This window comes from Condylura cristata, unplaced genomic scaffold (assembly GCF_000260355.1).
Source record: "Condylura cristata isolate star-nosed mole 26May11 unplaced genomic scaffold, ConCri1.0 scaffold00029, whole genome shotgun sequence".
Classification (NCBI taxonomy): domain Eukaryota; kingdom Metazoa; phylum Chordata; class Mammalia; order Eulipotyphla; family Talpidae; genus Condylura; species Condylura cristata.
In genome coordinates, this window is record NW_004567130.1 from 10,654,206 (window position 1) to 10,665,214 (window position 11,009).

General features: G+C 45.4%; 1 pseudogene; it reads right to left on the minus strand.

Moving 5' to 3' along the window:
* Nucleotides 1-2,984: 2,984 nt before the first annotated feature.
* On the minus strand, nucleotides 2,985-3,753 carry LOC105854200 (annotated as a pseudogene).
* Between the last annotated feature and the right edge of the window lie 7,256 nt (nucleotides 3,754-11,009).

An 11,009-nucleotide genomic window follows, 5' to 3' on the forward strand; every position in this document is an offset into this window, starting at 1 on the left:
CTCTGGCAACCATCATTTTGTTGTCAGAGTCTAAGAGTTTGTTTCCATTTGATTGCTTTTGCTTTTTTTTTATATTCTACAAATAAGTGAAATCCTATGACATTTGTCTTTTACCTTTTGATTTATTTTATTTAACATTCAAGGTCCATCCATGTTATTTAAGTGGTGAGATTTCACCTTTTTTTTAGTGGCTGAGTAATAGTACCTGTGTGTGTACATTTCCAGATGGGTGTATACATAGACCAGATTGGGCTGAATTTTAATGGTGGTAGCCAACAACTTCAGATTTTCCCTAGAATGTTCTCCACGGACACCAAGAACTTGGATGACTTGTAGGGCCAGTCTTGCACCCATTACACTTAGCGAATCCGGGCCCACAGAGGGCACGGAACTGGTCCCAGGCCAGATGGCAGGTGACATAAGCCTCATCACCCCAGGCAGCCTGGTTTCTCAGTGGAGCTGCTGCGCTCTGCCCTGCTCCGAATAAGGAGGCAGGCTGCAGAAGGACAGCAGGCCTTTGTGCCAGGCGGGCACCACCCCCTGCCCAGCCCTTTCCTGCTGTTTGCAGGGCAGCCTTACCTGCCGGCAGCCACCACCCCCCCGCTGACAGCTCCATTCACTTTGGCCCGGGAGCTGCTTCCGACGGCGGCAGCGCAGCGCCTGCACCACTGCCGGGCTGCGGGGATTTCTCCGCTGCCCTCCTCTGGCTGATCATTAACCCCGAGGCCATATAAGAGCGAGAAACTAGGGAGGGAGGGACACATCCCCGCCGCCGCCGCCGCCGCCGCCATGGACCTTACCACCTTGAGCCCGGTGACCAACAGCACCGGAGAGCCGGCCTACATGCGCATCCGAAATGCAGCCGACATCTCTGTCATCGTCGTCTACTTTGTGGTGGTGATGGCTGTCGGTCTGTGGGTACGTGGAGGTCCAGGGAGGTCGACTGAGGGAGCGAGGGACACTGGGTGGGACGAGGGGGGCGCACACAAGAGCCTGACAGGTGAGCTTTGGACTTTGAGGAGGGGGTAGTGGGTTGAAGGGTCTGTGGAGCAGCCTGGAAAAAACTTGGAAGCATTTGAGAGGTGTGCAGGGGGTGCCTTGCTCTGGGAAGGGGGTAAACTGGAGTGAGAGGACCTTGAGAAAGTCCCATGCAAGTCTGAGTGGAAGAGTAGGTGGGAAATAGGAGAATCTGGGGTGGGGGGCAGCTTGGATTTGTAGGGAGGGTCGGAGACCTGCGAGGTGGACCACAAAGAGGTTCATCCTCCGTCTTGCCGTAGTCATCCAATTTCAGATGGAAAAGAAAGAGCGTGGAGCAGGAAGGACAGGAGCCGCTGCCTGCCACAAGTGCCTGAGGCAGCCCATAGTCAGGGGCTGCCTCTAGCCTCTTCCTGGGGAAGGCTGACCCCAGGCCTGGTGTCCTGGGGGTGTCAGGGGCCCCGTTGAGTCAGAGTTGGGAAAACAGGTGGCAAGAAGGAGGAGAAAGACTGCAGGTGTTTTGGTCTGGGAGAGGAAAATGCATGTGGTTCTCCTTTGGGACTCTGGGAATACACCAAACCAGAGAAACTTGTTCTTAGCAGCTTCGAACTTGGAAATTTCACTTATGACAGACTCTGGCACACCCAGTAACTAGAAGAGGAGGTGATTTAGGTATGCAAATATTCCAGCCATTCTCAAAGGCTGTTAAGAAGGGTGACAGGCCAGGAGGCTGTGGTGCCAGCAGGTGGTTGGGTTAAAAGTTTCTAACTCAGAGGAGAGTGGACATTATAACCGTTCCATGACCCCAGGGTCATGGAATAAAAGGAAGGGTTACACTTTTTGAAAGGGAACTGTAGAAACCGGGTGTGACTGAAAGCCTTCTCAGGGGTCACAAGGTCTTAGTGTGATTGACACCCCTCAATACTCTCAGCTTTCCAGAAAATAGTGGCAAGTGTCCAACTGGGACCCAAGAGTGTCAGATTTGGTCGCAACATTGACATAGTTTCACCTTTCCTATTCATAAGACTCTCCAAGGTTGTCATGAAGATCTGCAGAGGTGAATCGGAAAGCCCTTTGTGGAACATAGGAATCTTTAAGACAAATAAACACTTACCATTTGTCTTCCAGTGTTTAAGTCAAATTTGGACAAATTTTGTCCTTTTAAGTAAAATGGTCAAAGTGGTCAGCTTGATAGGACATGGTCACAAAAGTCGAGGAGGGGTTGGGGAAGAGAGAGTTCAAATCCCTACTTTACAGAAGAGAAAGTGGAAGCTTGTGTGTTTGTGATTCACCTCAGGCTGCGACACCTGAAATTGTTTCTTGAACTCAGGTCTCTTGGCCCTTGGCTTTTCTGTGATGCCAGGAGCTTTGCCAGTTGGCTTGCCTCCCCCCTGGAATCCCTCTCAAACCCATAAGTATTGGAGCCAAGGTGGGAACCCATCATTTGCTAGCTGTGCTGTGCTCCCTGTTGCCCAGACAATCACTGATAATCTCCTTTCCCTTAACCAGCCCCACTTTAGCCCTGCTAGTCCTGCTGCTGATGGTGTTTACACTTTTCAAATATTTATGAATTCGTATCGCTTGTCCTGTTAAATGCTACTTAATGAGTCTGCTAGTATTTGTTTACATTTAATCTTTTCCCATTAGCCAGTGCCTCTGGACCCTGATCGTTTAACATGCTGGATTTCTTTTTCCAGGTTTACATCCCTCTTTTTTTTTCTAGTGTTGTAGGTTAGGGGCAAAAATCCTGACTCCTGCACAATCTTTGTGGTCTAGGCCCCTTGTACTTCCTCACTAGCCTCATCTCTTCCAAAATTATTTAGTTTTGTTTTATCCTCTTTTAATGCTGCCTCATCCCACTAGCTCCATGGGCTTGAGCTTATTTATTTCTTCAGTTTTTAGTTCCATTTTCATTCATCATCTCTCAGTTTGTTTCTTGGAGAATTTTATATTGTGTCTTTATTTATTCATTTATTTTTAAGTCATGCTGTATTATCTTTATTTAAACATCAAGACCATTCCATCCAACCCACTGCTCTATTTGGCTGCCTATCTGTATCTCTCTCTTTGGCAATAGCGAGGTGAATACCCTTTCCTCGGGGAAGAGAAATCTAATTGCCTTTACTAATAACAAAAATGTTGGAAAAATTGGTGGCAAAGCTGTAATCATTGGCATCTTTTACATGGGCCACATGACGAGAACCAGGGTGTTTTCTCTCTTTTGGTAATCACACCAGCTCTTCCCAGGTTAGCACCTCCGGCCACTATACCCAGGTCACCAGTGTCAAACTTGATAAAACCTGTAATCCTGCCACTTTGCAAATCAATCTGGATGGTGTCATTCACCTTGGTGAGGTGATCAGGATAGTACATGGTATGTGCATCATGGGTGACCAGCTGAGGAAATCCACAATATTTTTCCCACTTTACACATCTTGTACTTGGCCTCCTTGGGTGTAATGTGATTAACAGCAAATACATCCTTGGCATCATAGATGAGGTGGAGATTCTCTTCAACATTGTCAGTGCTGATGACAGCTATAAACCCAGCAGCATAGGTTATATCGTTGTGGACCTGCTATTGACCTTAGTGACCCACTGCATATAGCTCTTCCCCTTACCCTGTTAGAACATGCTAGAACTTGCTCCTTAGGAAAATGATTTGAGGAGACATTCTCTCAGCCTGTGGGGATCAGTGGATGGATGAGGAGCAAACTTCCCCATCAGTTTACCCAGCATCCATTGCTTTGGAACCCCAACTTACTTCAGATGCTCTTTGGGACCATGAGTCACGGCTATGCTAACCACAGAAAGCTATGTTGTATCTTTGTAAGCTGAGTCTATGGCTTTATTTTTTTTCTGGAAGATTTCATTAAGCTGTCCAGAAATCCCTTATTCCAGGCATTGTTAATTGTGACTCGCATGCCACGTCTGGCCCACAGCTTTTTTTTGTATGACCCACAAGTTAAAACTGCCTTTTACACTTTTAAGGAGTTTTGAAAACAAAACAAAACAAAAAAACAACACTCTGATGCAAACAGCCCATGTGTTTCAGAAATCCTAAAATATTTACTATCTCTGGTCTCTCCTTTTTTGTTGAGGTGACAATGGTTTATGACTATGTATGACTTAGTGGATCAGGTTCATACCTCCTCAGATATGTCACCCTATCACACCACACCAAAGCATCCATATCTGGCCTTTTAATGGAAAAAGACTGCTGACCCCCATCTTATGCGACCATTTGCACTAATAGCATCATTGGGTGCCTGAAGAGGAATGGCACGGGAGGAGCTCAACCTCTCCATTTTACAGATGAGGACAGAATGAGTGACCAGAAGTCACTTAGGTGAAGTAGCAGCAGGGCTGGGACCAGAATACAGGCGTTATGATGCCAAAGACAAGGCTCTCCCCACCATCTCACCTCCCCCCCACTCCAAAGACACTATCCTTTCTGCTAAGACCCTCTCCATGGTCCTGTCACCATTGGCTTTGACAGAGTTCTATAGCGTTGAATTCCTTCGTTCATCGTATTTTCATAAAGAGTAGACCTGAAGTTTAAGAAGTTTAATAATGCTCTTCATTCTATGCTCAAATCTTTAACCTGTTTGACAAGGGGGTTGACAAGTTGTCAACAGTCTTTACCGAAATACTTTCAGTAGAAGCTCTCCCCCATGGCCCCGTTTCCTAATCCAGACAGCTTTGATAGCAAGAGAATTCTTTCTAGCACTGAGCTCAGATCTAATGTCCTAGAGCTTTTCCCATTGCATCTGGTTGTACCTTAGGCTGCACAGAGGGAGTCTGTCTTACTTTAGCTATCAGAAAATGATAGGCCACACTTAAGTCATCTCTTCTCCAGACCCAATGCACCCAGGTTTTTAAGTTCTGGCATTCTTACTCCATTAGAAAAAAAAAATTGTGGGTTAATAACTATGCTTCATTTGCCAGTGTGCTTCCATTTGTAAAACTGTTGTCTTCCATATGCAGGGCAGATAAGCAAATCTGATGGTTTGCAAAGTGGGATGTGGGATCTTAGAGCTTTTCTTTGAGCATCCCTTGGGAACCTTTTCATGTGTAGGAAGGAAGGTGGGGAGGACTAGGCAGAGGACATGAGCTGCAGTGCTGAATGTGGCTGACCTACTACCGCAGAATGCCTGCCTCCTTGGAGGCTCATTTCTAGAAGAGGGTGTTCAGAATGGGATACAGGGGGGTGGGGGGGCAGGTAGGGGGAGGATTAGAGTGGAGGCAGAGGGTGCTGAGAAACCCATTTGTTTAACTTGTCTGTGCACCAGGAACAAGAAACTATACTCAAAGAGATAAAAAATGTACAAAGTGATGTCCACAGTCAAGCTAATGATCATATCCACACCACTTTTGCATGATTATGTTGTTTTTTTTTTTATCATGGTGAGAACACTTTAAGAGCAACTGTCTCAACAAATTTTTCAGAACAGTATTGTGAACTGTAATCACCACACTATACATTAGATCTCCTCAACATATCACCCCACATGACTAAATATAGTAACATAAATTTAAACTGTTATGATGGTCATGAGAAGGTAGAGGTGATATGCTGTAGATGTTCTCAGGTGAGAGAGGGAGAAAATTGTTTGGGAGTGAGGAGGAGGAGGCTTCTGTAAGGGAAATGCTAGGTAAGGCTTTGTGGGGAAGGTGGTGTTTGAAGGGCCTTGAAGGGTGGGTAAACAGGCTGTGTTTTTGAACATTCCAAAGAGAAAAAGCCCTGAGTAGATACACCTCTCCTTACCTTTTATTTGTCTCTGACACCATTCCTGAATTATTCCAGCTCCCCTCTCTAGTCTCGGCCCTAATATTCTTCCTCTAAGTGCTTCATTTCTGAGGCCAACTTGGAAATGTCTGGGCTGCAAAACCCACTTTTCCTGTCTCCCCAATCCTTCTGGGCGTGGGTATATCAGTTTTCTTTGCCTTCAAAATGAGCTGCAGTACGGCCTTTCCTGAGACAACTACTGTGGCCAGAGTCTTTAGGAGTTATTTCTGTTTTGGCCCTCACTGCCTTCTCTGCTTCTTAGGCCTGTTAGTTCTCTTGCTATTCCCAGAAAAACTGCTGCAGAGTCCTCAAGAGTGTGCCCTATGGGAGGGAGCATAATGTTGAAGTCCAGAAAGATCTGAACTATGCTAACTATGCTATCCCTTCCTAGTCCACAGGGGTGGTCGGCAAGTTTCTGTAGATTGTTTGGATACACACACGGGCCTAGTCCCTAAGTGCCTAAGCGCAGTTCATCTCTGCAGGCTGAGCACCCAGCCAGCTGCCATCTGTAGCCGACGTCTGCTAATGTCATCCTCAGAGTTTACCTCTTGAACCAGTGATGTTCTTCAGCCTCAGGACTCATCTGTGAAAACCCAGACACTCTGACAGCACAAAATCATTACCAGCCTCTAGCATTTTCCAGGGAGATGAGCAAGCATTAGCCAGGAGACGGCCTGGACACAGAAAGAGGAAGGAGGCAGGGGATGGAGGGCAGAAACACCACCCCATTTTGCGCTGGTTGAATGGGTCCTGACCTGGTCAGACCAGGAGTAAGCTGGAGGGTCCGAGGCAACATCTCAAGGAAGCCATGAGACGGGCTGGGTGTCTTGTATTGAAAATACATATCAGTCTTCTCATAAACCATTTGTGATTTCCCACTGCCTATGAAGTAGGCCTGCACTTTTTAGCTTCTTCATGCTTTTATAGGGCCTGTGTCCCCACTTCTTACCATTCTCCCTATTCATATACCTCAGCCAGGTTCTCCAGACAGCACCATCCATCATTCCTGCCCTCTCCCTACCAGTGCAGCTCCTCCCTGGCACATCACTACTGCTGTTTCTTCAGTCTCAAGTAGCCTTTCCTTTTTTTCTCTAATAAGACCCCACAATTTTTTCAAAACTTGCTGAAATGCTCCCCCTTGTGTGAAGCCTTTCCTGACACCCCTGTCAAAAGGAATCCCCCCTTCTTCCTTTGCATTCACCTCAATATCATCATGTAATGAAACATAACATTTTTTACAGTTTTTAAAATTATATATACATTTTAACATCATTCTTCATTTTGTACATTTTTCCATCTCAGTTGTCCCCGTGGACTTCCCACCACCGCTTCACCTATGTGCCATCACCACAGTCCCATGTGCTCTTCCTGCCCCAGTTTTGATCCTGTTTCTCTCTCTTCCCCTGTAGAATGTCTCTGGTTTATAGTTGTTAGTTGATTGTTTTTGATTCCTTACGCTCCTGCATGAGGGAAATCATTCGTCATTGTTCTTTTACTTTTTTAAAGATTTATTTAAACATTCAGAACTGGGGTACAGGGGTAGTGAGAAGACAGAGTTGTTTGCAGAACAGGCTGATTGATGAAGTACACTGCTGAGGGGAGCAGTGGGTGGGTCAGGAGAGGTCTGCCTGCGCCATGTGGATCAGCTCCCTGGCTGGGAATCGAACTCATGCTGAAGTGGCTTTAGCATCATAGTGCTGAACTTCAACCCGCTGCACCACCAGGGAGGGCCCTATTTTTCTTTTTCTTTCTGGCTTATTTCACTAAGCATGATTCATGAAAAGTAACAATTTTAACAAGCTCCTTTCCACATCCCCAGAGAGCAAAGTTGTGAATTGAGTTTAAGGGTCTAGTTATTTACATAATACTTGGTATGAGTGCTGTGTGTTTTCTTTTCTCTTTGTTTTATTAACAGTATCAGTATGGTATATTTAAACCATATATTTCACTCAAGGTGATATTTCATTTTATCCAGATTATGCTTATAAAAATGGCCTAAAAGTTCTGCCTTCCTGTTGGGCAGATAAACAAGTCAGATGGAGTGACTCTCTGAGCCAGGCCTTTGTTAAATGCTGAGCTAGTTCTCAGGCACCCTGTTGAAACCTTCTGAGCCTCAGTTCCTTGCCTGTCAAATGTAGCTCCCCTGTCTTCTTCATGAGTAACCAGAGCTCCAGGGGGCTGAGGAATGTGAAAGTGTTTCCTAAAGTGAAGTGGGTAGAAGAAAGCACGAATTTACGGGAACATATGTCCATTTGGCCAGCAGTATCACTCTGTTCTTGCTTTCCATTAACTTTTTGATCATTTCCTCCCCAGGCTATGTTTTCCACGAATCGTGGGACCGTTGGAGGCTTCTTCCTGGCAGGCCGAAGTATGGTGTGGTGGCCGGTAAGTTTTCTCTGAAATACTATTTCCTTAGTAGGAGCACATGTTCTTTTTTGGCTTTGGGTAGTTGTGATTCTTCCTGTCTCTTTTAGATAATGGATCTCCTGCTCACTAGATCTCTCAGGCATCCTTAATCTCTTGTGGGGTGGGAACAGTCTTTAAGGTAGTAATGCTTGAAATCCTTTAAGGGATTAATGGAAAAAAAGACTACAGGAGGTGGGCAGTGTGGAGAAACAAAAAGAACACAGGCTGAGGTGATTTTTGCTGATCACCTGAGCTTCCGCTTCTCTACTTATGGAATGGTGATGGTAATATTTACCTTCTAGGAGTGTTAGGAGAAGTGGCGACCTCTTATGGGGTAGAAATTCAATATACAGTAGTTCTTTTGCTACTCTAAGTCCCATGGGGGAGAGAGTTTATCTGAACTACCACTGAAACCTAACACAGTGCCATGCCTGATAGAAAGGAGGCCATTGATAAATGACTCATTGCGTGGATAAAGGAGTGTCCTCCTACCATTTCCAATTATTTTCATCTCTTGGAGGATGGTGTATTTTGTTTATTTAAGAGGGATATCCCCATCAGTTGTTTGTAGGAGGAAATATCTCAATCAAGGCACATGAGTGGAAGGGCAATGGGAAGTTTATTATATCAGCACAGGGCTCTGACTGATATATAAGTTCAACTCAGTGACCCTCTGAACTCAGGATTCTCTCTTATGGAAACAATTGGTTGAACAAATTGACTGAATTGCACAATTCCATGGGCTTAAGATACAAACAAGACTGACTGGTGAAAGATGGGGCTAATGAAGCATACATGCCAAGAAAAGGGTGGCAGCTATGGGCTGACTGGAGGAAGAGAGTCATGGATTTCCCCTCAAGTTATTTATATTGTATTTTAAGGTGTCCAGCAGTACTAGGCTGATTTTTGTGGCTGGCTTCCTCATGATGGTCTCTCCTAATACTTTTTGTCTTGTATATTGGACTTGGGTGTTTTCCTAAGAGCTGGTGTCACAGAGGCAGCTCTGATCTCCAAGTTTAAGCTCCCTCTGGAGCTGCACTGTCCAATAAGGTAGTCACTAGCCATGCTGACTATTTAAGTTAAAGTAAGATAGATTCAGTTAAACATTTCTTTCCTTCGTCACACTATATTTCCATTGCCTTATAGCTGGCCATACAGACTGAAAGTAGTTCCATTATTGTAGAAAGTTCCATTGCACATTGTTGCTCTACAGATTTCAAAGCCTAAGTTAGCATGTAATCTTAATGGATTTGAGTTCTGCTGAATAAGAGAGCTGCATCAGACCTTGCAGTTTAATTTAATTTGAAAACAGTATACCCACCCCACCCTACCTATTGTTTCAGTGTTCCATATAATAAATTGGCTAAGTGCTCATCTAGCCTTATCCATGCATTTCACATCTGGTCCTCTGTCCCCCAAATTCTCACTAGCATGAGAAACTCATTTCCTCATGTAAAATTTCTAGGGTAGATTTACTGGGGTTAAGGCTTCAGCTTCCATCCTTAGGAGACAGGCATTTTGGGCTAGGCTCAGGAACACCTCACATCTTAACCAGTGATGATGTCTTTCTTCCTGATAGCACTCAGCTGTGGGTCTAGGCTAAGAAAGGTAGAAGCAAGAATGAACCCCACCCAACGTGGGCATGCTTCAGTGGTTCATGTCAGATTTCCTATAGGTGTGTTGTTTTCCTTACTCATCTCTCAGCACTAGCGCAACTTGAAAAAACAACAGACACTTGGTATCATTCTTCTTTTTTGAAGAATTCACTGCTTCCTTGATGAAACTGACGTTTCTTCCTGCAACAATTTTTAAAAAAGATTTTATTTATTTATGCATATAGAACTGGGGTACAGGCCAGAGGTACAGGGGTGGTGAGAGGATTCACTAGCGACAGAGGGTTAGCGGAACAGGCAGATCTATGAAATTCACTGCTGAGGGGAGCAGCGGGCAGGATAGGAGAGATCTGCCATGCCATGAGGGTCAGCTCTCTAGCCTGGGATCAAACTCTCGTGCTGAAGCTAGGTTAGCTTCCTCAGTGCTGCGCTTTAACCTGTTGTGCCACTGGGGAGGGTTCCCTGCAACAATTTTTTTTAAAGATTTATTTATTTATTCATACAGAACTGGGGTACAGGCATGTCTGCATGCAGGGGTGGTGAGAGGCTTCACCAGAGACAGAGCAGGGAGCAGAACAGGCAGATCAACGAAGTACACTGCTGAGGGGAGCAGCAGGTGGGTCAGGAGAGGTCTGCCGTGCCATGTGGTCACCTCCAGGGCAGGCGGGGATCGAACTCATACTGAAGTGGCTTTAGCTTCCTAGTGCTGTGCTTTAACCTGCTGTGCCACCAGGGAGGGCCCCCTGCAACAATTTTTAAGGCTTCATGCACTTTCCTAAACCTGTCCAGTAATCAGAATCTCCTAAGGGTGGAAGCTGAGATCTTAATTTCTAGTGGATCTACACTAGAAATTTTCCATGAGGAAATATGAGTTGCCCATTGGAGTAAAGACTCGAGGGAGAGGAAACTAGATGTAAACTGCATGCATGAGGCCAAGATGAACCTGGGTGTGCTTTCTGAAAATCCATATTTCTGGGCCATATCCCAGACCTACTAAATTAAAAACAAACAACCCCACCAAATTTAGAAGAGGGCCCCAGGAACCTGCATTTGATAAAAAGCTGCCCACATGCTGTTGATGATGTTGTAGGGCCTCGGGGGTGAATGAGGTTGACTCAGCTTGTGAGTTCTTAACCACACCATAAGAATATAGGGCAAATTTGGCCCTCCCTCGTGGTGCAGCAGGTTAAAGCACAGCACTAAGAAGCTAAAGCCACTTTTGCATG